The sequence below is a fragment of the Drosophila rhopaloa genome, unplaced genomic scaffold (genome assembly GCF_018152115.1).
Source record: "Drosophila rhopaloa isolate 14029-0021.01 unplaced genomic scaffold, ASM1815211v1 contig_187, whole genome shotgun sequence".
NCBI classification, from domain to species: Eukaryota; Metazoa; Arthropoda; class Insecta; order Diptera; family Drosophilidae; genus Drosophila; species Drosophila rhopaloa.
Genome location: NW_025335069.1, coordinates 164,994 through 192,252, shown reverse-complemented (window position 1 = coordinate 192,252; position 27,259 = coordinate 164,994). Strand labels below are relative to the sequence as shown.

General features: G+C 37.8%; 1 protein-coding gene across 5 annotated transcripts in view; it reads right to left on the bottom strand.

Annotated features, from left to right (window-relative positions):
• The window catches only part of LOC108050177 (broad-complex core protein isoforms 1/2/3/4/5), a 54,018-nt gene that overhangs the window by 10,782 nt on the left and 15,977 nt on the right, over window positions 1-27,259 (bottom strand). Inside the window, exon 1 of one of the 5 annotated variants that reach the window (XM_044459273.1) lies at window positions 1,376-1,394. The exons of the other annotated variants lie outside the window; for them this stretch is intronic. The gene's annotated coding sequence lies outside the window, so the exon portion shown is untranslated. Of the gene's footprint in view, window positions 1-1,375; window positions 1,395-27,259 lie in introns of those variants that run through there. 5 annotated transcript variants of the gene reach the window in all.

The window sequence follows — 27,259 nt, the reverse complement described above, 5'->3', positions numbered from 1 at the left end:
TTTCTATGGGTTTGAATTTGGCTAATCAATCCGACATGCCGAATTTCATAAGGATCGGCCGACTAATCCTATAGCTGCCATATAACTGATTGATCGGAAATGCCATAACTTTGGTGTTTGTAAAGTTAGGAAGTTGGCATTTTCTATGGGTGTTATATTTGGCCAGCCAATCCGACCTACCAAATTTCATAAGGATCGGCCGACTATATCCTATAGCTGCCATATAACTGAACGATTGGAAATGTCATAACTTTGGTGTTGTTAAAGTTAGGAAGTTGGGATTTTTTATGAGTATTAAGAATGCATCATTTGAATAATTTTGGAGAATATAATTTACAGAGTATTCTGCAAGGGTATATCAACTTCGGCTCCGCCCGAAGTTAGCTTTCCTTTCTTGTTTTTTATTCTATCCTTATCTTCAACTTGATTATTTTTTTCAACATTTTTTTATGGTTGCATGCATTTGTCATTGAAGTTTGGGAGTCGAATTCACAGCTTGATTAAATGCCCATTGAAGATGAATGAGAAATTACAAGGCGGAGAGGCATCAATATTGTAACTGAAACTGAAGTACATGTCACAATTTGTCTATATCCCGATATCCGCCCACCCAAGGGTTGAAGTTTTTCCAACGGGGAAGAGCAAAATAATTGCATGCAAATGAGCCACTGACGTGCCGCATGAAAATCTACATAATCTAACAGATAAAGGTGCGGAGAAAGGTTCTGAGGAGGGTGATACTACTCAGAAAAAATATCCATGGATTAGCATTTTCACACGTTTCCAATGGAAACTCTATGCAACCCACTACAATGTGGAGTTTGTGTAAGTTTGCTAAAGCCGGCAATGTTTGGCATAAATTATTTGGAGCATATTGAGTAATATTCAAATAATTAATGGTTCTTAACTAAATTTCCTAAATATATTCTGAACATTCTTATATGTTTCAGGTGAGCAATAAAAAAATTAACATTGGGTGTGGAAACCGAATTTTTAACCTTTTTGTACTCATTGGGCCATTTGGCAAAATATTTGTATTGTCTCTGTTAAAAAATCCCAAACGACTAAGATTTTTAGTACGCTCTTGCGCTATGACTTCGGATTAATACATTCCTTTCATACTTTCATTTCCTTTATGTTAAAGTTTTTCAAAAAGATTAAAAAATAAACTCCCTCTAGTCAAATTTCATAAAATTTCTAAACCCATGATTAACCTATCCCTTTTCTAGTTTTCTCTTCCGTCAAAAACAAAACATAATAAATTCAGTGAACCACAAATCAATTTCAATCTTAGGACCCCACTGATTACGCTTTTGGCATTTTAATTTTGAACCCAGCAGCAAGCATAAAAAGCAAATGAACAGTGAGCACTCACTAACAAGTAATTTCTGATTGAGAGTCGTGGCCTCAAGTTGCCAATTTCTACACCGTTCGATATTTACCTGTAACGAGATAGAAGAAAAGAGAAAATTAGTAAATTAGTAAAAATACATAATTCGGTTGGTAAAATGTTAAAATATTGTTTATAGCCAAGGCATATGGATGATTTAGCGAAAAATAAGAAATTAATAATATTTTAAGAATACCACCTGGAGGCAGGGGAAAGAGAGGAATTTCTGCCGTTGAAGAAGACAAGGAAGGGGAAACTTTTCGAAAGCGGAACCAAACCAGTTGCTCCGATGGTTGAGTTTTGCTTGATCATCAATAAGAAAACAAAATGGAGTCAGGCCATCGCAACGTTAACAACAGCAACTAATTGCCCAGTTAGCGATAGATACAAAGGTATATATGTACATATATATATTTTTTTTTCAACAAACGAAATTGCTGAAAATTGGGTACTCATCATTGCAGAAAATTTTAGTTGGGAGCATTTATACGGCAATTTTTTTTTTGTAATACTTTAACTAGCACTAAGCTCAATTCTTAAAACATTTTATGAGTTACATTCAGTTATTTCATATATATTTTAGGAAAATTATTGTCGAGAAATTGCTAAAAAAAAAAAAAAAAAAAATAGAATTGAGTTCAGATTTTCTGTGATTGTGAATAACTTCATTCAGAGATAAATTCAGAAGATTGGGAAAATAAAAACAAATTGGTAAGCAAGTAAATTACAAAATTGCTGATTGAGATATAAACCCAAAGGTGTTCAAAAGAGACGGAAGACCAAAAGCAAAAATTTATATATGTATATGTAACGAAATGAAAGAGCAACAAAATCAAATATTCGCTAGCTGCAAAAGTTTATTGAACTTTTTCGACGTTTCGCTGGCTCTTATTATGGCTCCATTATATTGTTGTTGTCCGACTTGGGTAAGGTGTGCGCCAAAGTTATAAAATCGACAAACAACAACAATATCCGACGCATATTAATGAGTTTTGCATGCGACGCGACTTTTGGTTTTCGCCATTGGTGTGTGTGCGCGTGCGGAAGGTATTTTCTTAGCCAATTAACAAAAGTAAAAGAAAATAAGACCAATTGGCAATGAGGTTGAAAGAAAAGCTTTAAATTTAAAGATTATTTTACACAGTACATGTTTTTTTCATCATCCATACATTTTGTACATATATCGATTTGAATTTAGAAAAGAAAAAAGTGCTTTCAAAAGTATTAATAAAAGCTTAAAATATGTTAAAGTGTACTCTGCAGGAGGAAATAAAGAATTTTAAAAAATGTTGACCTATACAGAAAAGTTTCCCAAATTTTAAACCCATACCAAGAGAAACACCTCTGAAGGAAAGTAAAGTACAGCAGACCTGAAAGAAAACAAATCAAGTCACTAAACGACCTTCAATCATAAAAAGAAAATCAGGCAAAACCTTGAAATAGCGCCATAAAAATCAAATAAAACAAATGCGAGTAAGAACAAACTGAATACTGAGGGGAGAAAATGCAATTTTAGGTTTCAAACCCTCTTCCACACACACACAAAAACACATACGCGAGCGTAATAAAAAGCGTGAAAATGTATGAATGAACGTCTAGCCCTCTCTCTTTTCCCCCACATCACTCCATCTCACTCACGCCCAATGTGTGTGCTTAACTTTTGATATTGAAATGGAGGAACAAAGCAGAAAAGGAGAGGAAAAGCAAAATAAACAAAAAATAACATAAATTGATAGACTCAGAACGAAAAGGCACGGAAAGCAAAGTAAATGCTAAATTTGACGAGCAAAACAGAAGGAGCAAAGTAACAAAAAATAATCATAAAATACTTAACACACACACACAATCGGGGCATAGAAGAAAAAGAGAAAGAAGGCAAATAAAAAAAAACGAAAAACAAAAAAAAGTAAAAGTTTAATTTTTCCAAAGAAACTGCAGAGCAAAACAAAGAATTACGCGAAAAATAATAATAATAAAAATACCAAAGCGAAAAGGAGAGACGCAAAGGCAGACACAAAACAAATAACGTGTGGGAGAGTAGAGTCAGTAAAATATATATGAGAATGGCTGGAGGAGATTGTGGGGCTCTACAGGATGGGACAAGGGGGGGGCGGGAAGGCAAGGTGTGACGCAAGTACGCGTCAGACAAACAGACGCAGCAGCAGCAGCATTTTTATAGCCCTGTCTACGCGAAAAAAAGGCAAACAAAAAAGTAAGGAGCTGGAAAATATAGAAAAACGTGGCACAATAAGACGCCGTCATCTCAGACGGAAAAAGCAGGAAAAGCACTCAAGTGGGGGAGAAGGAGGTAAGTCCCTCCCGAAAAGGACGCATAGAGGGGTTTCCCAAGCTTGAATAACATGTGAGCTTTATAAAAGGGAATCATAATTCCGCAAGCCGAAGGGTTTATACCCTTGCCCTGTTAATAAAACTAAAATAAAAGTTGTTCAGTCTGAAATATAGATGGCAACATTACGATCTAGTAACTGCAATCTTTTGATTTATATATTCTAAAATCACGACTTTATTTTAAATATGAGGTGGTTTTAATCCTATAATTCATATGTCAACTATACGATGTATTTGCCCAAATTTTAAAACAATTCAAATATTACTCCTCAAAACCCAAAATAATATTATATTTCATTGAATATTTCTTAAAATCAATAGCGTTTTACAACAGAATCTCTATTATGACCAAACAATGGAAAGCATTAGAGGTTTAAAAGCGTTACCCAAAATATGCAATATGATAAAAATTAAAAACAATGATTATAAGTCATAAGCATGACTTAAGCGTTTATCGAAGACCAGGTTATACATTTTAAAAAGTCTTACCACTGGGAAACAAACGTCTTACTCAAATTATAACATATTCAAAAAGAGAACTATAAGAAGTTGCACAAGTGCGGCTTGCCAAGCACATACAATATTACTCTAAAGAATGAAATACAAGAGAATGCCATAGGGTAAAGTGAAAGAGAGGGGAATGCGGTAAGCAAAGGAGACAGTAGTAAGCATATTAAGCAGCTGTTTAAGGGACTCCGGCAGCTGCCACCATATGCACTTGTGCTTTTTTGTATTCTCCTGTGTGGGAGACGCTCAAAAATCAGGTGGAATAACAGAAAGACTCTCGACTGTAGCCCCAAAAATAAACGTTTATCGGTTTTATATGTACCACAAAGTGAACGGGGATACGTTGGGAATATCTCTGCATTTCAGTCGCAAACTTGTTGGATGTAAAATTGGCAGACAGGAAGCCAAAAATCGAGGGCAGATGAATCAACCCCAACAGCTGGCGGGAAACGAGAAAAAGTAATGGTAAATAAAATAAAATAAAAAATCTTAGCGAAAGTTACAACACAAATCTGATAAAAAAATTTAAGGTAACATCTTAAAAAATATATTTCTTTGCGGACTTTTTAGAAACAGAAATCGAGGGAAACCGTTTAAAGTTTTTGTTTTGGATATATATCAAAATATTCTGTATCTAATTTCAATTAAGCCGAAGATTCATGTTCAATGAACCCACTCAAAAAAACAGTACCAATTGCTGGTAAACTACCCGGCAAAGTGTAGAATTATCCAGATACAAATCGGCAAACTGCAAACAATAGCTTAAGCATAATGAGAGAAGAGCAGACAGGCGGACAGAACGAACTGAGCAGGAAGTGTCGGTCATTTGGTCAGAAAAAGGCATATTTATTGGATGGATAGAGGGGAAATAAAGCTTGCAGCTGAAATTGAAAACTTATAAAATCGAATCCAAGCGAACCTAAACTGAAATTGAACTCGTACTCGCCGGGGGGAAAAGGGCAATAAGCAGCCATCTGGGATGGGATGGGGATGGAATGGGGGATGGTATTGGGGATTGCGATGTCAGATAGGTTCCACCTTCTGGCTGACTCACACATACTATACCCCATATACACTGCAGAGGCCAAAATACAAATACAAATCGTGAGGCTTAATATGCATGGCTGGATAAATTGCTGGCTGCCCCGAGTCGTCGCCAACGTTGCTGATTGAAGACAGTCGTCGGCGAGAGCTCAGCTCAACTGAACTCTGGAGGAAAAAAAAGGGGGGGAAGAGGAACAGCAGTGGGTTGTTGGGCGGTAGGGATTCGAGGGGGTCCGTTATTGAACAACATGCCATTGGGGCGGCTTCAGACGACGGAGGAGACCACGACGATGACGACGACAACGACGCTGGCAGTCAGTCACTCAGCGAGTCTGCTTGATTGGACTTGGACGGACCTCGAAACGTGCCGATTCCCAACTTGGATATATGCACCCTAGGGTGGTCCGCAATTCTGTGTAATATTCAAGATACCAATTTCCTTACAAAGTCAGAAAATTTACCCTGAAACAAAGCAAACTTTATTAAATAAGTCGCTTTTCCTATGGCTACTGAACTGATGATATGGAGTGGAGTCGTAGAAAAAATTGAAAAGACTAAAGGGTTTTGATTCATATTACTATCTATAATATTATACAAAAAATTATAAATCATACGCACCGTTGAGTTTTTTTACGAGCCACATAACAAAATATTCAAGTTTTTGAGCTCTATGTCACAAAATATATAAAATAGGCTTTACATTTTTTTATGGATTATAATAAAGTATTTTAAACATTTTTTTATTCTAAATAGTTTTTAAAATTCATAGAAAAACATCGCCTATTTTTAAAGACCATTCTTAAGCGGTCAAAATAGTTTAAGATTTTTTTAGCTTCGTTGCTCATAAGGCAATTTAAGCATTTTAAAATGAAGGTAATCATTTTGCGGCCTTAAAATTAAAAATACTAAATACTTTTCAAGTTTTTTCATTTATTAAGAGGTCCACCCTAGTCCAAAAACATATATTTGTACATATATATGCCACATTGGGCCAGAGTTTTGTTTGTGGCTTCTCTCGGGCAAAGGTTTCGCCAGCCCTTACACACACACACCCATACCTTTAACACACAGAGGCACACCACACACTCGCTGTGAAAATACACGGTTAATTTGCCATTTTTATGGTTTCATGCCTTTGGCCTGGACAGTCTAAACAGAAAAAGAAACAAAACTACATGGCATATGTACATATGTGCATATATATGCTCACAACTCAGCTCAAAGAAATTTCATAAACTTAATACAGATTATGCATACACAATATAGGAAGATACATATGTATACATCCCTCGGTCGGCTGTTTATTCACAAATCAAAAACTTTGCCTTCTCAGACTCAGGAATGGAAAAAAACACATTGAAAAAAAATTACCAAAATTTCAATTTCAAAACCCAAAGCCCAAGCTCAATCTGAAGTTCTCCCTTGGGCAGCAAGGGAAGTCTCTGCGTATGTATGTATCTATGTAAGGCGGTATGCAAAAAACTTGGGGAAAAAACTTGGGATGACGAAAGCCAAAGGAAGAAGCGGCAGCACCACACAAAAATCATCATCATTTATGCAGATTTCAAGGCAGTGATAGCGACAGTTTTTCAGAGTGTGTGCGGCTTTTTTTTTGGTTCAACGGGGGATACATGCGATTTGTCTCACATCTATGTAGGTATGTTTTTTTATGTTGAACCAAGCTCGAAAACACACACGTATATATATAGGAATATATACAGTACGTTTCGAAGGATTAGGATAGTTATAGGGCCAAAAATAAAGCAAAACAGAGTTTTAGGATCTAAATATTTTACTAATATCGTAAAAAAGATTTCTTTTAAGATATTTCAAAATAAGGTGGAGTATTATTTGTTTATTTTAATGAATTATTTATAAAAAGTTTAATTTAAAAAAACAATAAACTTTTACAATTTTATAACGCACTGTATCGCAACTTAGATATGCATAAAATGTGCAAAAATAAAAGAATAAATAACTGGACGCTATCAGAGCCAGAAAAAAAACTTCCACTTGAAACCCTGCTCCTCACCTCCTCAACCTACCGGCCCTTTTAAGCTTTTTGCAATGCAAATTTTTATTTTTTATAGCAAAACACATGCATAAATACATAAACAAACACAGACATACATATCAATTTAAAGCCCTCTTTCAGAGAAACTTTCTTTCTTTCTGGTGTTTTTTGAAAGTAAAATAAAAATAAAAGTGATTGGAACTTTTTCTGGCGGATTTTAAAAACCGATAACAGGACAGCCAATGAAATATTTATGCATTTCATACATGTGTACATATATATGAAATGGATAGGAAACAAAGATATGAGAGTGCCGCAGTCGCATTTTCTTTCGGTCTCTCGATAAGTTTTGCCTCCAACTTATTCGCTTATCGTTTCGCTGAGTTTCTCACAAGACCGCTGCAATTTGAGACCCTAGAAAAACTTTGTAGCCGAGCCGGCATGAGAACAAACCAACTACCAAACGAATCCAAACCAAACCAACGAAAAAAAGATTCTAAAGTGGCGAGCGAACCCTATAATCGAAATCGATTTCGCAATGAGGTATATATATATATATATATATATATATATATATGAAGAAGCGACACCTACAAAGGGGCTATCACCCCACATCCCAAGACCGTTGAAATGGCACCACCGACCGAAGACGATTTGCCAAATTTGCTAAACTTACAAACTGATGGCAATGTCGTGATGGGTATTCTGTATTTTCCGTACAAATTTCTATGTGTGCGAATTGGTGTGTGTTTGCATGTCTTTGTAAGTAAATTATGTTAATTGTATTCTTTGACTGTCACCGTATCAAACTGCCAGGCAGGCCAGCAAACTCGGGCCCAACAGTTTCGGTCCCCGTCCTCCCAGCTCCACTTCCACTCCGAATCCCAATCCCAATCCCAGACACTTTCGTGTATAAAACCGAATAAAAAAACAATAAAATCAGCCAAAATATTGGCGAACCGAAATTGGAATACACTTAGGGAAAGTGCGCCAATTTAATCCAGTAATCTGTAACTGCCATGGAATTTAAGATCCCATATTAAGGGACAGGAAATGTAAGACAATTAATTTGCAAACTTGGTCCATCTCAATTAAATTTTAAAAATAAAAGAAGGTGATGCTCATGTAAGTAAAACCCTAATGTCTTTTAAACGTTAGCCCACCAATGAAACCAAAAAAAATATTTTTCAAGATAATTTTGCCTTAATCGACAAAAGCTTCTTTGTCGTGTTTTTAATGTTAGCACCATCATGATTTAATTGCATAACTAATAGCCAAAAGCACTATCATAATTGTGTATAAAATCAAAAATATACATCATATAGTAAAAGAAAACATTTTGATTTGTCAAACAACATTTTGACCCAAAATTGGCAAGAGTATAACATTAAATTAAGAAACAAACATACGCTCTTTTTTATATACAAATATTCGTGTGTGTTTGTGGGTACCCCAAATATAAGGTTATGTACGGTACAAATATATCTTTATCTGTATCGGACCGAGCTGAGTGTGCACATGCGGATCGAAATAAAACAAATTGAAATTCATTTCGTGTGCGACACGGCGCACAGAGGGGCGTAGAGGGGTTAAGCGAGAGAGCAGGAGCAAAAGTCATCCACTGGGGCCATTTGGCACACCAAATTATTTTCAGTGCCCACAAGAGATATATTTAAAAAGATCGAAAGACACGCAGACATCCGTTTTCGAAAACCATTTTTCAAGTTCTCCGCCGATAGCCCAAAAAAAAACGTACGAGTATATCCCCACTTGTGCAAGATTTTTCAATAAAGCTCTAACAAGCTGAGCGGAAGCATTTTGTGTGAGAAACAAAGGCTACAAAAAAATAAAATAAAAACGTGCGAACCAAACTTACAAACAAGAAAATGCCGGCTCAAGTCGGACATGAGCTGAGAAACTTAATTTTTGGCTGGCTGACTGACGACTGGTGAGACAAGAAACTGGTTTCCAATTGCCGGTAAGAGACCTGGCAAAAGGGGGAGGTGAAGGGCGGCACGCATGACTTCAGCAGCAAACCACAAAAAATAAAAAAAGACTCGACGCGCCGTTTTCCCAGCTGTTTGTTGACCTCAAAGAGCCAAAGCCAAAGCTGAAGCTAAAGCTAAAGCCAAAGACGGGCCAAGTCATGGTTATGGCCAGGCCAAGTCGGACCGGCCATAAAAGAAGAGCAGGCCGAGCAGCCGAGTTAATAATAGACAGCCAAGTAAACCCAAGACGAGCCGAACAGACAGCCGAATCAGAAGACGCCAGCAGCAAGACGAGCAGAACGATACTGGTTCTTCAAAGGGGCTAACAGAGAGGGAAAGAGATGGGTAGGGCTGGGGCGAAAGAGAGCGCAGATAAGTGTTGCCTTGCACGAGGTTTTTTGGGAGAAAGGAACCCACTGAGAGTCCCGAATTATAGACTAACTAATACCTATATTTTCCCCACTTATCAGTGTTTATATTTAACAAGTGTTAATATCAGGACAATCATTTTGGCTTTTGGTATAAATTGAAATGCAATTTATGCAAAATCTATTTATTTGGTCAGCATCTTGAATTTAACAGTTTAAAAAGTCTGGCCCAGTTTTCATTACCAAAAATGTAAAATGTTTCATAAAAGACTCATTTTTTAAAGTCACTAAACTGAAAACAAATAGCGACTATGTTATTTTAAATATAGTTTTAAGGTGTAATAATATTTTAACCGCATTTATATTGCCTTGTATCCGGCGAACCGGCAAAGTATGTTCATCTAAAGCATTTGTTGTTTAATTCTTTGGGCCACAATTGAGTACTCAAGCGTAAAGTCGGAGTGAATGAACACATAAAAGGGCAAAAGCAAAGCAAAAGCAGAGCAATATGGCTAAAAAGGATTTCCTCAAGAAGACGCCAAGAAGAACAGGGAGAAGAAATAAGCAAACGAGGAAACCCGGGCAACAGCAAGTGTCAAAAACGAGATGAAAAGCGCCAAAGTGACGACACAAAAACCTATAAAGACCAAGAAACGACACAAAAGAAGCAACAAAATATAAGACAAATCTTCAAGGACGTATGCCAAGGTAAACAGACACACATATGTAAGCCAAAGAAGGAGAAGACGGGGGAGAGCAAGGCACAAAAAATAAGTAAAAGTAGAAGAAGCAAGACGGCAAAAGAAAACGCGACCTGTTTGATGGCAACACCACACAAACACACACAGAAAAGGAGATGTGAAAAGCAAGTGTAGGAAAAACTCGTTTCCAAAACGGGTGGGGTAGGGGAAAACCCCCCAACAATCAGGAATAACTCGAGTAACAAAATGTAGGTAAGTTTTATACCGTCGTCCGTTTCTTCGCCTGCTTCGTTTTCTTTTTATAAGAAGGAGGAGGGGGGCAGGACAACATAAAATTTAATCAAAAGGCAAACGTTTGAAAATGTGCCAAAGAAGGAGTAAAAAGGAAAAGAAGGGGACGACGTGCGCGTAATGTGGAGTAAAAGCCAGTTTGATAACGGTCTGTCCCCCTCTCTTCTATTTAGCTGTTGCCCTCTCTTACTTACACCCCATGTGTGTGTGTGCATTGTCTAGCCTAGATTTACGGACATAAATTATGCAAGAAATGGAGCAGACAGCGAAAAGGAGAAGACGAAGGAAGAGCCAGTTAAAAAAGGAAGAGCCACCAGACTGACAAAGTCAAAGACAAGGTCAAGGTCTCTATTCCGTTCACTCTTTTACCACTCTTTCTCCCTCCTTGTTAAAGCTGGTCCAAAAGAAATAATAATAATAATAATAATAACAAGGAGCAGAGGGCCCCGCCAAATAAGAAAACGTGTTCCATTAAACAGGTTCTTCTTCGGCCAAATCTAATGGTCTCAGGTTGCCCCGAAAGGGAAAATTTTATGTTCTGGTACCTTTTTACCTGCTTGCTACCTGTTGCAGTCCAAAAACAACAAAAACTGAAAGTCACTTCAAGGGGAATACAAAAGACTGACCCTCCTCCCTCCCTTTATAACTATCCAAAACTCAACCCTCATCCACCTGTACATAAGAAGATTGTAAAGTCAATGAGCTCAATTTATTTTGAGTCACCCCGTGTCATTTATAACTATAAGAAGGTGATGTAACCATAAAATTACCTCGAAACTATAAAAGAAAAATTAAGATTGATAGACCGAAATACCTGTTCAGCTAAACATTTACAAAAAGAAAGTGTTGTGCAATCAGAAATTGAAAAGTAAAAAGCAATAGTTATAATAATTAAAGGGACACTTTGATCACATTACTTTACATTTGTAAGCGATATAATAGCATAGCATATAGAGCATCTACGAATAGTTACTAAATGGCAAATAGTTTCAAAATTCTTATATTCCATTAGTAAAATTTATATAGACACATCGCTTTTATGAAGAGACCCTATAAAATAAAATATTTAAAATTAAAACCGGTTCCCCTTAATTCATAGGTAACCACATATAGGTGGATAATTTCTATATTTTCAAAAACTCCCCTCTCTAAGAAACCACAAAAAATAATTCTTAATTGTCATGGGAGCGTAGCACAAAACGTTCTCTTTCTAATTCACTTCCCGCTTTTTGAGGGTTTCGGTTCGGTTTGAAATTTTGTTGGTAATTAATTCTACGCACTTGCGCAACAATGTCGCGTTCGCTATAATTTCCAGCCGAGTCCACGCACTGGATTTTCAAGGTCTAATGAGTTTGTTGCCACCAAGCGAGAAACCATTGGCTATAATGAGCCTGGCCGAAGAAAAATTATAATCATCATTGAAATAAATGATTAAATTGCTATGCCAACAGTGCGTTTCATGAATTATGCCCATCTGAAAATATGTGATTCTTAAAAAGATTAAATAAAGAAAACTAATGATTATGGAACTAATTTTGTAATCAGACAATATTTTGTTAAATTGAAGTTTCAGTCCAAATATAGCTTTGAATAAAGTTCAGAAAATTATAAAATGAAAAACAATGTTTTAAAGAAGACCCTAAAATAAACAATTTTCAATCATTAATATGAAATCTATCTTTCATTATTTTTCATAAATTTCATTATAGCTCTTTCGCTTTTGTGACGCACTGTAAACATAATTTTTTTTGGTTCATTATTATAATTGTAGTCGCTGCTTAGGCCTACATCAGGAACAATCAACTTCTTGGCGATCTTTAACACCCGGGGAGGGTGAAAGAGGTTTCCCATCCGGCCAAACTTAAGTTCAAGGCCTTTGATAAAATTTCGAAGAAACTCGGGTTAGTATTTGGCAAGTTTCTGGCGAGATTGATTTGGTGCTCGTCGTTTTATTTTTTTGTTTTTTGCAAACTCTGTGATTAATTAGTGTTAATTACAATGTCGTCCAGGCGAGCATTTCGTAAAGCTTGCTTAAAAAACTTATACAATCTCCCAATCCGAGGCGAACGAAATTCACAAATTGTAAAACGATTACATAAGCTTTTAATATGAATGAATTGGGACTGAGGCTGTGCTTCGTTTCGGTTTTTATTTGAGTTTTATTTTATACTTTCATTGGTTTATGGCTGCGAGATGAGCTCATTTTTGTTTTGAGGCAAGACGGAAAAAATATGAATATTGAAATATAATATAGGGGCAGGCAGTTCGCTTGAGGTGTCATCATTATGTTTTCTTGGTTTGCAAAGTTCTTTGAACTGAATTGCTTAATGGTTGTTGGCCAAGAGGAAAAGGTTTCAAAATTCGGTTGGGCAACAAGAATTTGAGAGGTAAAGGAAACTTAAACAATTAAGGTAATAAAATAATGAAGAGAGTAAGATATTATTTAAGTTTACTTTTCTTCTATTGTAATATTAAAGATACATTTTTTATCAACGCCTGTTTATACCAATTGCTTTAAGAATGGAAATTTAGTTGTAAGCTTGATAAACCACCAACTCCTAGGAAATCCCATTCCTCTTGAATAAGCCACATTTTGCTCTGTGTAATTAGCTTTCTAAATATTTGAAATGGCTGAATCAATCACTTCAACTAGACAACAAAGTGGCCAACATATTGACGTTAAGAGAGCAGCATCTGTGGAAGAAGTGGCAGCAGCAATTGCAGTTGCAGACCCCATTGAGAAACAGAATGTGAACACATAGCAAGTGCGTGCGGGGCTAAACATATAGCACACTCTGTCTCACAAAGTCGGGGGGATATATGTATATCTGCACTCGATTTCTTAATTGAATTTGGTTTAAAGCACTAAGCCAAAACCGAAGCACGAACAAGACAAAAACGCATTAGGGGAGATGATGCTGGCGACTTTGCGCTAATAAGTTTATTATAAAATAATAATTACAAACCAAACTAAGACGGAGGGAAGAAAATAACGAGAAAGTCGCTGCTGCACGCTGATTAACTTTGTGGCTACCGACTTGAGCCCCGAGTTTAGCTGGATGCTGTATCTACCATATAAAAATCTGTGTATCTTGCTGCACCCGTGGATGGATGCTGATTAGGCATCAGCAACAGTGGCAGCAAAGCGAAACCGAAATCAAACCAAGCACGTACACAAAAGTGTTAATTGCAAATGTACCAAGAAGTAAAGTTGGGGTTGGAGCGGAGTTGCAGTGAAGTTGCAGAGGTGCCAATACATTGAGTATGTGGCACATGTTACGCGGTTGCTAAATACAGTAAGTGCTCTCTTGGACGGATAGTCTGCGGACATTTATATGTCTGTATTGATTTTTAACATTTTCTTAGTACCCTAAGAACAATAAGTTTCTTACAACTTGGCAAAATAACTTTTTTTAAGCGTCTATCTCTTGTTCAAAATGGAAATATTGACTTTGACTTTCCTCAAAAGACTTGTCCGCAAAATAAGATTATCGGTTAAGAAGTGCGATCACTTTGTAGCAACTTGTTTTTTTTATTTAAGGATTATATTTTCTAATACTCGGGAAAAGATCGCCTTATCAAGAATCTGTTCCTTCAGATGACTTTATATAGTGGTATTTTATTGTAAATGAGTTACGTTATTGTCAGAGTCAAAGTACGTTATAAGATGTAGTTTCTACAGGTAATTTTATGAGATTATAGATAAAGGGACTTGTTCACTTAAAGGACCTGTCCGCTTAACGGATCTGTCCAACAGAACACCTTGATCATTGTATGTTATAGCAGGGGTCACAAGCGCATGCGCAACTAGAGTTTTACACTGTCAACAAGGAAACAACTGGGGGACTTGGGGACTTAGCTCCATGACTCTTGTCCATAAATCGATGATCGGCAATTGGATTATGGTGGAGAATTGGTGGCCTAAGGGGACCCAAGTTGGGTGGTGGGGGCCGTGGGGCACAAAAAGAGAGAGTGCCACACGCAGGCACAAAACAGAGGCGTCAACGAACCGGTTTGCAAAGGGTCGTCGTCGCGGCGAAGTCGCATACGCGTCAGCAATAATTAATCAATCAATAATTGAGGCAGCCCAGGCACAAACACACACACTGGCACTCAAGCACTCACACAAACAACGACATACGCATACACTGACAGAAAGACAAATCCAGACGGCGAGTAAGAGAAACGTTCAACTAATGACAGGGCATACAAAATGGCCGACACATAAGCCCATTAAGTCCGAACAAACAGACATCCGGTGACCATCCATCGAGCAAGTGTTCAAAGCGAGGGGTGGGGTCAGTCTATAGGCTAGATTTAACCTTATCTCACCTTTTATACTCGCCCAGAATCATTCAAACCCCGTCCCACCAAAGTAAATCCGCGCAATAAGTCTGGTAATCCACATAAAGGTTGCCCAATATAAACCGATCAACTTACTTTCTTTGCTCTCTTTTTTGGTGCTGTAACTTTTGCTTTTCTGCGGCACTGTTATTTTGGATATTTTTCCGTTGATTATAGTATTTTTCTAGTTATCGTTCTTTTGTTGAGACTATTCTTTTAAATATATGTATATTCGGTAATATTTTTATGGTATTGGGGATTAAACTTGAATTAAATTCCTTTCTTTTGATGGTATTTTCTCCTTAGATAGTATTCTCCCTTCTTGTTATAGTATTTTCGCTATTGTTGCACTTTTTGCTCGTACTTTCGCGACGTTTCGAAAATTTCGGGTAGTTTTTTTTATTTATATGGGAAAGGTGAAAAAATCGAAAACGGAACCCACATGTTTTAGGCGGCGAAGACGAGACGAAAACGAAGACGACGACGACGAAGGAGAAAACAAAAGCGAAGCGCACAGGTAAGGTAACGAACGTTGCGACTGTGCATAAAAATCGAACTGAACTGAAACCAAAGAAGAGCAAGAAAAAAATTCCAAAACCCAAGTTTTGACGCTGCTGCCGTCGCGCCGCTGCTGCCGTCGCTGCTTCGTGGTTGCTGTTGTTGTTGTTGCTGTTGGCCCGCTTTACCTGTAGACCGCTCTGCTGAATCCCAGAGAAGACCGAGCCGAACGAAGACTTTCAACGTCGCCCGCCGTTCGTTCGGTTTCTTTTCTGTGTGCTGCGCCAGCGTCGTCGGCGTCGTGTGGTTAACGCCGCCGGCGGAGCGGCAACAACAACAGCAACAGCGGCTCAGCTTAGCGTGGCCCGTTCAGCTTGGCTTGACACGGCGCACACAGGTGGGAGCGGGACAGCATACTGATACTACCGCCACCGTCGATCCTCTTCTCTTTTTCGCATGTATGAGTATTTGTGCACAGGTAAGGGTAAACTGTATCTGTATGTGTGTCCCTTAGGTAAGAAAAGAAAATTTCTGTCCAACTTCGGCGAACAGGTAGACCGCGCCGCTCATATGCCGGTTGTTGTTGCTGCTGCTGTTAATGTTGTCTCAGAAATTGCTGCTGTTGTGTTGATTCTTCCGCTGTAGCTTCTGTTGTGGGATGTTGCTGCTGTATTTACTATTGTTGCTGCTGTCAAATATACTCATGTTGATGTTGTAGCACACCATATTGCTACTTTTATTGTTGCATTTGTTGTTAATAAAGTTGCTGCTTGCTTCACTTGCTTGTTGTCCTATTAAAATTACTGCCTAAGTTTTAACATTTTGCTGCTGTTATTGTTGCCGATGTTATTGCTGCTGTTATAGATATGTTACATTTGTTGAGGTTTTCTACTCTTATTGTTGCTGATCTACTTGCTTATTATGTTGCTGTCAACAATGATAACGTTACTGTTGTAGTTTTAAATATTGCTGTTGGCATTGTTCCCGTTGCTAGTTATGTCGCTACTGTTATTGGTGATTATAATGAATAATGCTGAATAATGTTGATCCTGCATATGTCCCTGATGTAGCTGCTGCTAATGTTATTTGTACAATTTTTCTGCTGTTATCATTTGTTAGTTCTAACTAAAGTGGTCGTTCCTATTGCTGCTGCCCTGTCTCGTATGTTGTTGTTGCTGTCGTCTCTGCTGATTTTGCCGGCAGCAGAAGCGACCGAGCGGCGTCGACGACTTCGTTTTTGCGGCTTAAATGCGCACACATAAACACACATCAAGCGGAATAGTACTACTACTCACACAAACAAGCGCAAAGTCGGCGCATTAGGGTGCCTCACCTTATGGCAAATAAATTGACTTCTGGATAATACCACTCAAAAGACAATGGAAAGTGTGGCGGCCTTAAGCCGGGTTTACAATCCGTGTTAATGAAGTCAAAAGGAAATCCCTAAGAAACCGGAGAGTTCTTTTCAGAACTGAAGAGGATTAAGGATCTCAAAGTGGGCTACATTTTCTTAATGATCTGGGGCACATGATGAGAAATTGAGGACAACAATTATTCTTAGATTCAGCATATAAGATAAGTTTTGGTGATCCCAATTCAATAATGTGCGTTTGGATGTTTAGGGTTCTTGTATTAGTTAACATGCGATTTTAAGCGTAAACTTGTTTATTATTTTTATTATTCTTTTTATTTCAACCACTTAAAATGATTTCAAATAACTTGAAACATTTTGGGGGTAACCAATAATTAAGGAATTTTAATTATTCGACTCGGATCACCCTAATACCCCAGCCCGCATACAGGTAACGTGGGGAAATAAAAACTGCCAGGCGTTTATGCATATGGAACGCAGGCACATAAGCAGCAAGAAAGCATACGTCATACAGTGAAATTGTATGTGGAAAAATACGCGGCGACAACAACAGCAACAACAACAACAACAAAAAATAACAACAAGCAATAACGAATGGCGATTTTTGCGCGTGAGTAATTTGTTGACTATGAGTGTTGTATTTTGTGGTGTTGTGAAAAGATGTGAGGAGTATATGTATGGTGGCATTTGTCCAGTTTTGTCTCTTGTGAGGCTTCTGCTGCAGGTAGGCACACACACTCCCATACTCGCGCAAAAACCCAACACACAGATACTCCGAGCCATACACAGATACAGATACTTTTGTATGGTGGTAATTATCGGTTTTCGATGCCATATGGCACTGGGCAAAAATGGAAAAAAAGGCAGAATACGAATCGAAACCGAAATCGAGACGTGTATAATGGCCCTTAATTTTTAGCATTTTCTGTGATGGTGTTATATTCCACCCAATGTTGCTAACTAGACACAATTTTAACTTGCTACGGATCGTTTCGAAACCCCCTATCTATGCATATGCGGTTGTTCGGTTTGTTTTTTTTTTTTTTTTTTTGCATCATGCATACTAACTCAATTAGCACATCGTGTAAACGTGATGTGGGAACAACCAAAAGTCTCTCAGAGGCGCCTGCCTTAGGGACCTTGCCACAGTTTGGGGATTTCGATTTTTTTCTCGGATGCCTTGCAAACAAACAGAACGAAGTACACATGTTCAGGAGCTAAAATGCAATCGACGTTTCCAGGAAAACGCCAAACTGATCATGCAAACAACAAATATCAAGTCGCCGCACACACACACACACACACACACTCTCACTACCAAAAACAACTTTGGGGCAAGGGTTGGGGATACGGCACGCCCATGAAGTGAATGCCTCGGATGTAGTCCAGCGTTCAACAGGTAAATCTCCACTGTACATATACACTTGTATATAATACAAAGTATCGCCCATATAGGTTTGTACATCTGTGGTTTTTTGGGAGTGTATCGCAGACCTCAGCGGAGTTGGAGTGTCCAGCTGCTTTCGTTTTTATTTTTTACGTCTGCGATTTTTATTTTTGACACAAATTTTCGGCTTCATTAATGGACTTTTCGCAAATACACTTCTAGAAGTGGTCGAAATAAATATAACACTTTTCATTACCAAGTCAATGCGAATTCAATACATGTAAGTACATGGTTTTGACCGACATAAATCCGCTACAACTAAAAAAATTATATCTTTGGTAATTCATTTTTTCACATTTTTAATGGAATTAAACGGATTATAGATTTTAAATTCCATCTTTAACACAGACATCTTTCATCGAGAGTATCGAGACTATAAATTAGGGTATTCAAACTTCGACCTGCTCTTAATTGAAAAATAATATCTCTGCTCGTTTGCTGCATTGTGATTCAGCTTGCATTTTTGCGCATTTATCGAAAATATTTGCTCTGGCTCAGCAGCTCGGCTCATATTGAATTCAATTTTAGTCGTATCCGCTGCTGGCCATCGATGAGTGAAACTTACAGTTCATTTGTTGGCTTTACTTTTATTTTTTTTTTTTTTTTTTTTATTTTTGGAATATTTGCTGGGCATTACATTGTCACGACTTGGCTTACCTGCAAAGAGAAAGATAGAGAGAAAATTGAGGTCATTAGTAAAAGGTTTTTCAGGTCTCGGACGGCTTACGAACTGCTTACGGCTAATTAGTGCAAATGTTTATAGACTTTAAATGAGTTTACACGCAAGCGAGTCGGAAAATTATTAATATTTCAGAACCCAAAGGAAAATCCTTTGACGGCCAGTCAATAACAAACATCAAATAAACCCTGAGCTATATTTTACCCCTCAGAAAAGCAACAATACATTAAAACCATAGAGAGAGAAACTAATTTTGAGTAAGAATCCTGAAGCCTCAAAAGAAATTTTTAATTACAACTGAACAGAAATTTATGTACGAACTCGGCGCAAGGAAAAAAGCTGCGAGAACTATGAAAGAAAGCTGGGAAATGGGAAAGAAAAGGGAATGCCCAGGGTGTTCAGAGTGTTCTGTATGGGAAAAGGAAAAAATCTCTGCAAAGGAAATCGACATGCAGATTAAAAGGAAGTTGCACAAACCGAATGGACAGGCCAAAGGGCATGGTGGTGCGATGCTGGTTGTAGATTGCGTAGAGCCAAGCAAAGGCAGAAAAAAATTCGATTATCTGCGAGAGGAAAACTGTAATTAAATCTATGGGGTTTTCCACACAGGACGCCAAAGGAAATGTGAGTGGGAATGGGGGGTGGGGGGTCCAGGGGCCAGTATCAGAAAAAATGCAACGAAATCACGTAAAGCAAACTAATACCGCAACAAGGCGTGCAGATTGCACTGCAAGAACAAGAAATGCCAGGAGTGGGTGGTGGTGATGCGGAGTCCGAAAAATGGAGGATGGGCGGCGAAAGGACACAGCTGAGCCTGCGCAGAATTGCTAGGTCCTTGGACTAAGTACTGGTCTGGGGTTTTGGGTCTTAGTCTGGGGCAGTGGTCTTTAGTGCCAGGGATTAACAGCGGAGCCAAACGGCATGAGCTTAGGCTCTCGGACGACCATTGAAAACCATGATGATGGCACTGCCTGCCACACACACTCAACCTTTAAAATACAAAGAAAAAAAAAGAAGTGGGAACGCAAAGAAGAGGCTTCATTAGCATAGAGGATAGAGTGCCCGAGTGCGAAAAGAACGGAGACGACGGGGTAAATATCCAGGCGAAAATGCGTCGTAGTTTAAGAGTTCTGTTCTGAAAGTTACCCTCGAAGCTTAGCTGTATTCTCAAGGATTACAGTTTACCGAATTTTACGTCATGCTTTAGTTTTGTATCAGTTACATTTTAAATTAGGGATCATATATATTAACCTTTTAAAGAGAAAGAAGTACTGGGCAATAATTAAACTATTGGGATATTGTCTTGTCCAAAAAAAAAAAACACTCTAACCCTAATCATATAGATTGTTTTATCGATAAATTGTCTCTTGCCCACTCCCTGTAGTTTTGGTGGACTTGTCATTCATACCCCTTGCTGCAATATTGGCAGGGTATGGAATTGGAGAAAAAACAAAGCAATGTCGAAGTAAAGCGTTGCATGTGCGGCTTATGTATCCCATTCCTTCCCTAAACCTGCCACGCCTCCTAGCCACATAGGACCCCCACCAAACTCTTTCCATAGAACTGCCGCCTGGCTACAGTTGCGGCAAATGAACAAACGCCAAGAAGAATGCTCCTCACGCTCCTGCTGCCTTCTAGTCCTGATGCTGGTCTGGTGCAAAAAAAGGACATTGTGAACGATGGAAAAAAGCGGGAAAAGGCAGTGAAAATGGGAAGAGGTGGGAGCATAGAGAGTATGCTCTGGGGACGCAAGATGCCACTAACTCAAACTCAAAGCTCGAGTCTCCCGAAAACCTCCCAAAAAAAATCCACCTGAGCAACCTGCAACAACTTGCAGATACACAGAGAGAAAAATAGTCTGAAACTATTTTAAGTTATAGATTTTTCGGTTAAAGCGAAAGCAAATTTTACTGTGTCTATTTGGATCGGCCAGTATACAAATTAAAATGACCCTGTTCTTCATTAAAGTTAAGTGACCAAAATTTCAACTTATTCCGATTTAGTTTGGAAACAAAAGGATTTTAAATAGAATAAAATTGGTTTAAAACGTGTTTTGGAATATATATTTTTTTCATTTATAAATATATAAATATTATATTTATAAAACAACGGAGAAACAAATAATGCTTAGTTTTCTTAGTGCAGGTGGAATGAAGTGAGCTGCGGTGGTTAGTTGGGTGTTGCATGAACAGAAAAGAAGAGGGCTTCTGATGGGGACAGGACAGCACCGAATGGGAGGATTGGATTGGGAAGTCCTGGCAGGACGCGCAGTTTGACTGCCGGAAATGAACATTGGAGTTGGGCCCTGGCTCTGTTTCGGCTTCTGGCTCGGATCTGGGGGATCTGGGAGCAGGGATCCTGGGTGGTTTCAGTGGGACGACTACGACGACGACGTCGGAGCACAAAAGAAATTAATTTCATTTTTTTTCGCCCGCTCTCTATCTCTCTCTCTCTTTCTCTTTTTGCCTTTCTTTCATTCTTTCCATTTCTATTGCTTATCCTTCACTTCGTTTTTTTCTTCTTGTTGTCTTTGTTGCTTTGGCAATGTTTTGTTTTACCCTCAAGTTTGCTGCAACAAAAATTGCAAAGGAAAAATTTCTGCTAAACCAAACATTGATTGTCAGCTGGTGTGTGAGAGGCTGGGTGTGTGTGTGTAAAAATGAACAACGACTGCACTGGAAAAAAATTATTTTCGTCGTTTAATATTCAATGTCAATTTAAATCTTATTGAGATGAGCAAATCGACATCTCAAAGATAAAAACTATATTCAGGTTTATGGTTGAAACTAAAACCGATGCGATTAATACATCCTTATATAGATAAATAGTAATTCGCCTGTTGATTAAAAACAAACCGTTAGCCTTAAATCCCGTTAAATAAAAAAAAAAATGGTGTAAAATGCTGAATAACAAAAACATCGCAACAGTAGTGATCAACCAAAAAATCAAAATCAATTAAGCTGTTTTCAGCCTGCAAATTCCTTATTATTTCTTAATCCAGCAATATAATTGACAATCCTATCGAAAATCCATAGTATTGATGACCAATTTCGTTTAAATTTTTCCTCTGTGCCGGGAAATAGAATGCAAACTGGCCCAGCTGCCGCTTGCGCTGATGATGATGATGGCATTTCCCCAGCTAAGGCCCAGAATAGTTAGCTTAGGGAGCGGGAAAATTGCACTTTGCATGTTGCTACTGCTGTGGGACAAAACAAAAAAAATGGGAAAAACTAAAACAAAAAGCGGCGAAGGAGCAGCCGGAGAATGCTGCCGCGCGGAAGTAAATGAAGATTCGCTTGGGCTATAAACTGTCTCCACACACAGATACAAAGAAACATCCATATACAGGGACACAGGGCAGCATTTGAGTTACGGAAATGAAATGTCAGAGGAGGGTACAAAAAAAAAACAGGGATAGGGAGCCTGGAGAATTGTCCCTTATGGGGCCCGATGTTTGTGAATGATGTTGGCTTAAATGCCAGGGTCCAGCCTAGACTAGAACTCCTCCTTTTTCTTCTCCCGTTTCACCGATTTTTTCGGTCTCTATGCTCCTCTAGTTGAGCTTCGTTTCCGTGGTGGACTTTTGCCTGCGTGAACTTCCGACTACGTGCTTCGGGTTTTTCCTCCTCTATATTTCAGGTGTCCATATGTGCATCTATCTTTTATTTTTTTCTTCTGTCTTTATTTTTTGCAATTTACTAACTACTTTTACGCGCTCTGCTCTTGGCCAAAACCACAGCATTTTCTCTCACCTTCCCCGCTTTTCCTTGTTTAGTTTACAAAATTACAACTACAACACGAAAGCTGCCTTGCATTTTAATTAAAAATTCTTCAAAATTCGCTTTGTGCTTGCTTCGTGAATTTTTTTCCCTACCACTTTCTTCCTGTTTCAATTCTCTTTAGGTCTGAATGCTTTTTTTTGACTGCTACCAATAATAATACGCTTGTTGTTGGCTATTTTGCTGCTGCTTCTGTTGCTGCATGCCACCCAAAAGTAGACCACATATTTTTAATTTGACTGCAGCGCAAGGATAAAGGAGAAATGTTGCGGTGGACCCAAAACCTGGTCATATCAAATGGTCCTGTGCTCCTGAAGACAGGCAAAATCGAATAACTGCACTGTAGCTACTAATTTTGGTTTTCTAGAAACTGTAACCTTTGTAAAACTAATAAATAAACTAATATAACAATCCGTATTTCAACCGTACTTTTCTCTTTAAATTTGGGTTAATCAGTGTTTAAGCTCTAATGATTTATCTAAGCTTAAGAAGATTCAACATTTATGGCAGATCAACTCGCAGTTAAACAAAGAAAATTAAAAAAACAAGGAACTTATAATAAAACAACTATTAAGTAAATAAAGTAAAAAGCAACTCTGTTACCACCAATCAGGATTTTCCGCACAGGAAAATTCAAGTTAAAAGGGACTTCCTCCTTCTTGCGACTTGAATAAAACGCAACAAGAGAAGAAAGGTCCGCAGTAGGGAGGCGAATTATTTTAAATTGATAAAAAGTGGATAAAATAGCTGCCAGATTTAAACACAGAAATTGTTTTTACATTTAAACAGAAAGGAAAAATTTTAATTTTAAGACGAAAATTGAATTTATATTAAAATACAGAAAGTTTCTTAAGTACATATATTTAGTTTAAATACAGAAGAGTATTTTAAATACATAAATACATTTTAAGGAAATTCCAGCTTAAAGACTTACTCCCGCATTTTCGCCACTTTAACTTGGAGTAAAATGCGAGAAGAAAAGAAAAGTTAGCATAGGTGAAGAAATAAGAGGCAAAAAATCGCAGCTGTCAAGGAGTTGGTGTTTGGGGGTAGCATTACCAAAATACATAATAAAATGGGGGGAAAAGGCGAAGGAAAGCAGACGGCGGAAAAACATATGAGAGCTTGCACGAGGTGCTCAAAAGGGAAAAGGCAAGAATAACGAAGAAGCAAAAGAAAGAAGTAACTGGGCTCAGCTGACTGACGAAAATAGTACGCGACGATAGAATTTCGCGTATGTGTTTGTGTGAGGATGGGGGGAGGTGGGGGAGGATGATGATGATAAAGAGGGGTAAAGGAGAAGATGGGGGGATGCGGATGGGATAGAAAAGAAACAGAAATCAGCCGCTTTAAGCGGCCGGCATTTTTATTATTATTTTATGTTATGTTATGTGGCCTTGGTTTGCTTTTTCTTTTTTTTTCTTGCCTCTTTCACGCTTTACTTTTATTTACATTGTGCGCAACGTCGCTATTTTATTACTCGGTCACATGAGGAGTTCCTCCGTATTCTTTTCTTTTCTTCTTCTTAGCTCCTCTTTGCGCTTTCTATCTGACTGAATGTGTGTGGGTTTTTGAATTTCGCTCTTTTCGGGGCTTTTATTTTGATTCAACAACTTCAAACATTGCCGCAGGTCCATCAAACGCTTTCGTTTTTCATAATTCTCGTTTTCTATTCCGTTAAACATTTTTATTGCCTATTTTCTGGTGCCTTGAAAGCGAATCCTTTTTCAATGTTTCTAAAACTAGGGACTGAAAATGGAGCAAGATTGATGGCCTCACAAGGACAGAACATATAAAAAATAAGGGACAAGACTAAACATTTTTTTACACAACTAGACTAAACATTATGGAATATTTATCAGCTACTTTATTTTAAAATATAAATTCCTATTCGCCAGTGTTTTAAAGAATAACGGAGATAACAAGGGAAACTTAATGGTTCTTGAATGCAATGGTTATAAAAAGGAATCTCTTTCATATTTGACAGGTGTTTTAAAATATCATTGTAAGAAAGTTAATAAACTCACTGAATGGTCCCATAAAGTAAGTTAACTTATTGGATGCATTAAAGCACAACGTTAAATCAAGACCACCAATGCACGAAAAACTTTCATTCGTATGAGACGGTCTTTTATATAATTTGACACCAGCCCATTTTTTGTCATTTAAATTGCGATTTAGTAAAGAAATACAGTTTTTTTAATTTTGTGTATTTTTATACTACAAACCTCACAAATTACAATTAATAAATAACATCAAAATTTACAGCTTTTTAATATAAATACAGAATATGGCTAGCTTTAAACATATATTTCTAGTAAAAAAAACATTTTATATTTTATCATTTTCCGGATTGATTTAGTCTCTATCCTCAATTATCAGTTATTGGTTTTAAGTCTATTGAGTGCCCAAAGCTAAAGATCTGCTAGTTCGATTCAAGGACTCGGCACAAAAATGGGACCAAATTATTTAAGGGGTGGTCTTTGTATAACTGAAAGGAATAAAACCGGAATGAGTCTTGTCCAATGAAGCACGGCGAAAATGGGACGGTCGGCAAAAAATGTAAAAAACAACAAAACTTAAACCTTTTCTTTATATAATATGCCCCTAGACCGTCCACACAAACAAACATCTATATACCATTTCGAGACAACAACAATTGTAATCTATATCTTTGCAGTACAATAACAACAAGCCCAGTTTAAACGTGGAAAAAAATATACTTCTATCGAGAAAGGGACGAAGACGAAGAGGTTCGGTCAAAAAAAAAACGTTTGGGGAGGGAAAGGCATCACGAAATCACTGGGTGTGCCCGGTGGTTCGGTGCTCGAGGTGTGGGATTAGTTGAGAAATAAAAACCCGAAGCCAAGCCAAAAAAAAAAAAAACTGCTGATGAGTTGGAAACGTACCCGAAAAAAATCGGTTATTTAGTAGTTGTGTGGGCGGCACTGGGCGAATATTTTTCTCCTTGCGGATTTTTCTGTTGTTTTGTTTCTTTCTCTTTTTTTTGGGTGTGCTTCGAAAAAAAAAATGGAAAAAAGAGAAATTAAAACAAGGGACTTTTTCATTTGGCGCTAGTGAGAAGGAGAGTTCTTCTGTTTCCTTCCTTGGCATTTTTTTCACTTCTGCCAAGCAAGCTGCTGACTTTTATGTAATTATATAGCATTGTTCAATGAATGCTATAGGTGAGGGAAAAATGGGAGCGGGGGCCGTGGAAAGTGGGAGTGATTGGTGGTGGTTCCCACTGTATTTGATAAAAAAAATGCAATCGTTTGAAATTTGAATACCAAGTGGGAATTGTGTAATGCATGGGATATAGTATTGTGGTGTTTGGAGGAGAGACAGAGAAAAAAGGACAAAGCATTCAGTAACGAAAATCAGATGAATTTATTTGCAAATTCTGATTGTTAGAGAGATCCTTGAAATCTCAGACAATTTACGAACTATTTTACTACTATTTACAGTTTACAGCATTGACAAATGTATATGACCTCTTAATGTTCATTAACCAGGAAAAGATTTAAAAATAAAATAAAACACAACCATTGAATTTTAATAATACAGGCTTAAGTTTATAATAATCACTTGTTTAAATTGTTTAATTGTAATTTTAAATATATATTCATTAAATGAAGAGCCAATATTTGCTACTACAGCAAATAAAAACCCATTCAGTATGCTCATATATCCGCACTTTTCTCATTTTTTTACGCACCTTTCCCTACAAAAATATATTTTTTCCACAGACAGCGAAAAAAGTAAAGCATACCTGAAGGCATTGAGGTAAACTTTAAGCTGCTTGCCTTTGCCATAATTTCAGCTTAGAAGTTTATTTATTTCTATTATCTGATTTGACTGGAGGATTGCCCCGGGGCGAATCTTTTTGGATATTTTTTCGCTGACCTGCCGCTGACTGTGATTGATGTTATGTTGCCGCAGTGCTCGCCAATCCGATCGATTAAAAAACAGAGAAAAAATAAAGAAAAAGCGGTAGAGAATTGAATCCAGAGAGGGAGACAAAAATAGCACCCTTAAAAAATGGTGAGGCAAGCCAACAACAAATAAAAGAAAAGCAATGAAATGAAAATGCCTGTCCAGTTGTTTTACATTTTCTTGTGATTTTCTTGAGTAAATTTTCGCCTTTTCCTACGGGGGGTGGTTGTTGGTCCCACCCGCTTTTCTTCTTTTAACACCCACCACCTTGCGCCAGCGACTCATTTGAGCACTAAAAAGAAATTAAGAAGTAGCAAATGAATGCAGGAAAAAATGTAAAAACTCCCAGCGAGAATGGCTAGGGAATGGGGAAAAAATACAAAAAAAAAGGAAAACAAATTGAAAAATATAAAAATCACAGCACGGAAATACCCTGATTACGCTATCTGCAACTGTGTGAGTGTGGTGTAGCGAGGGGCGGGGCAATAAGCCGCCTTACACCACCCACTACCCCTTCCGTCTCCCCCTCCATCATCAACCAACAACAGCAACAAC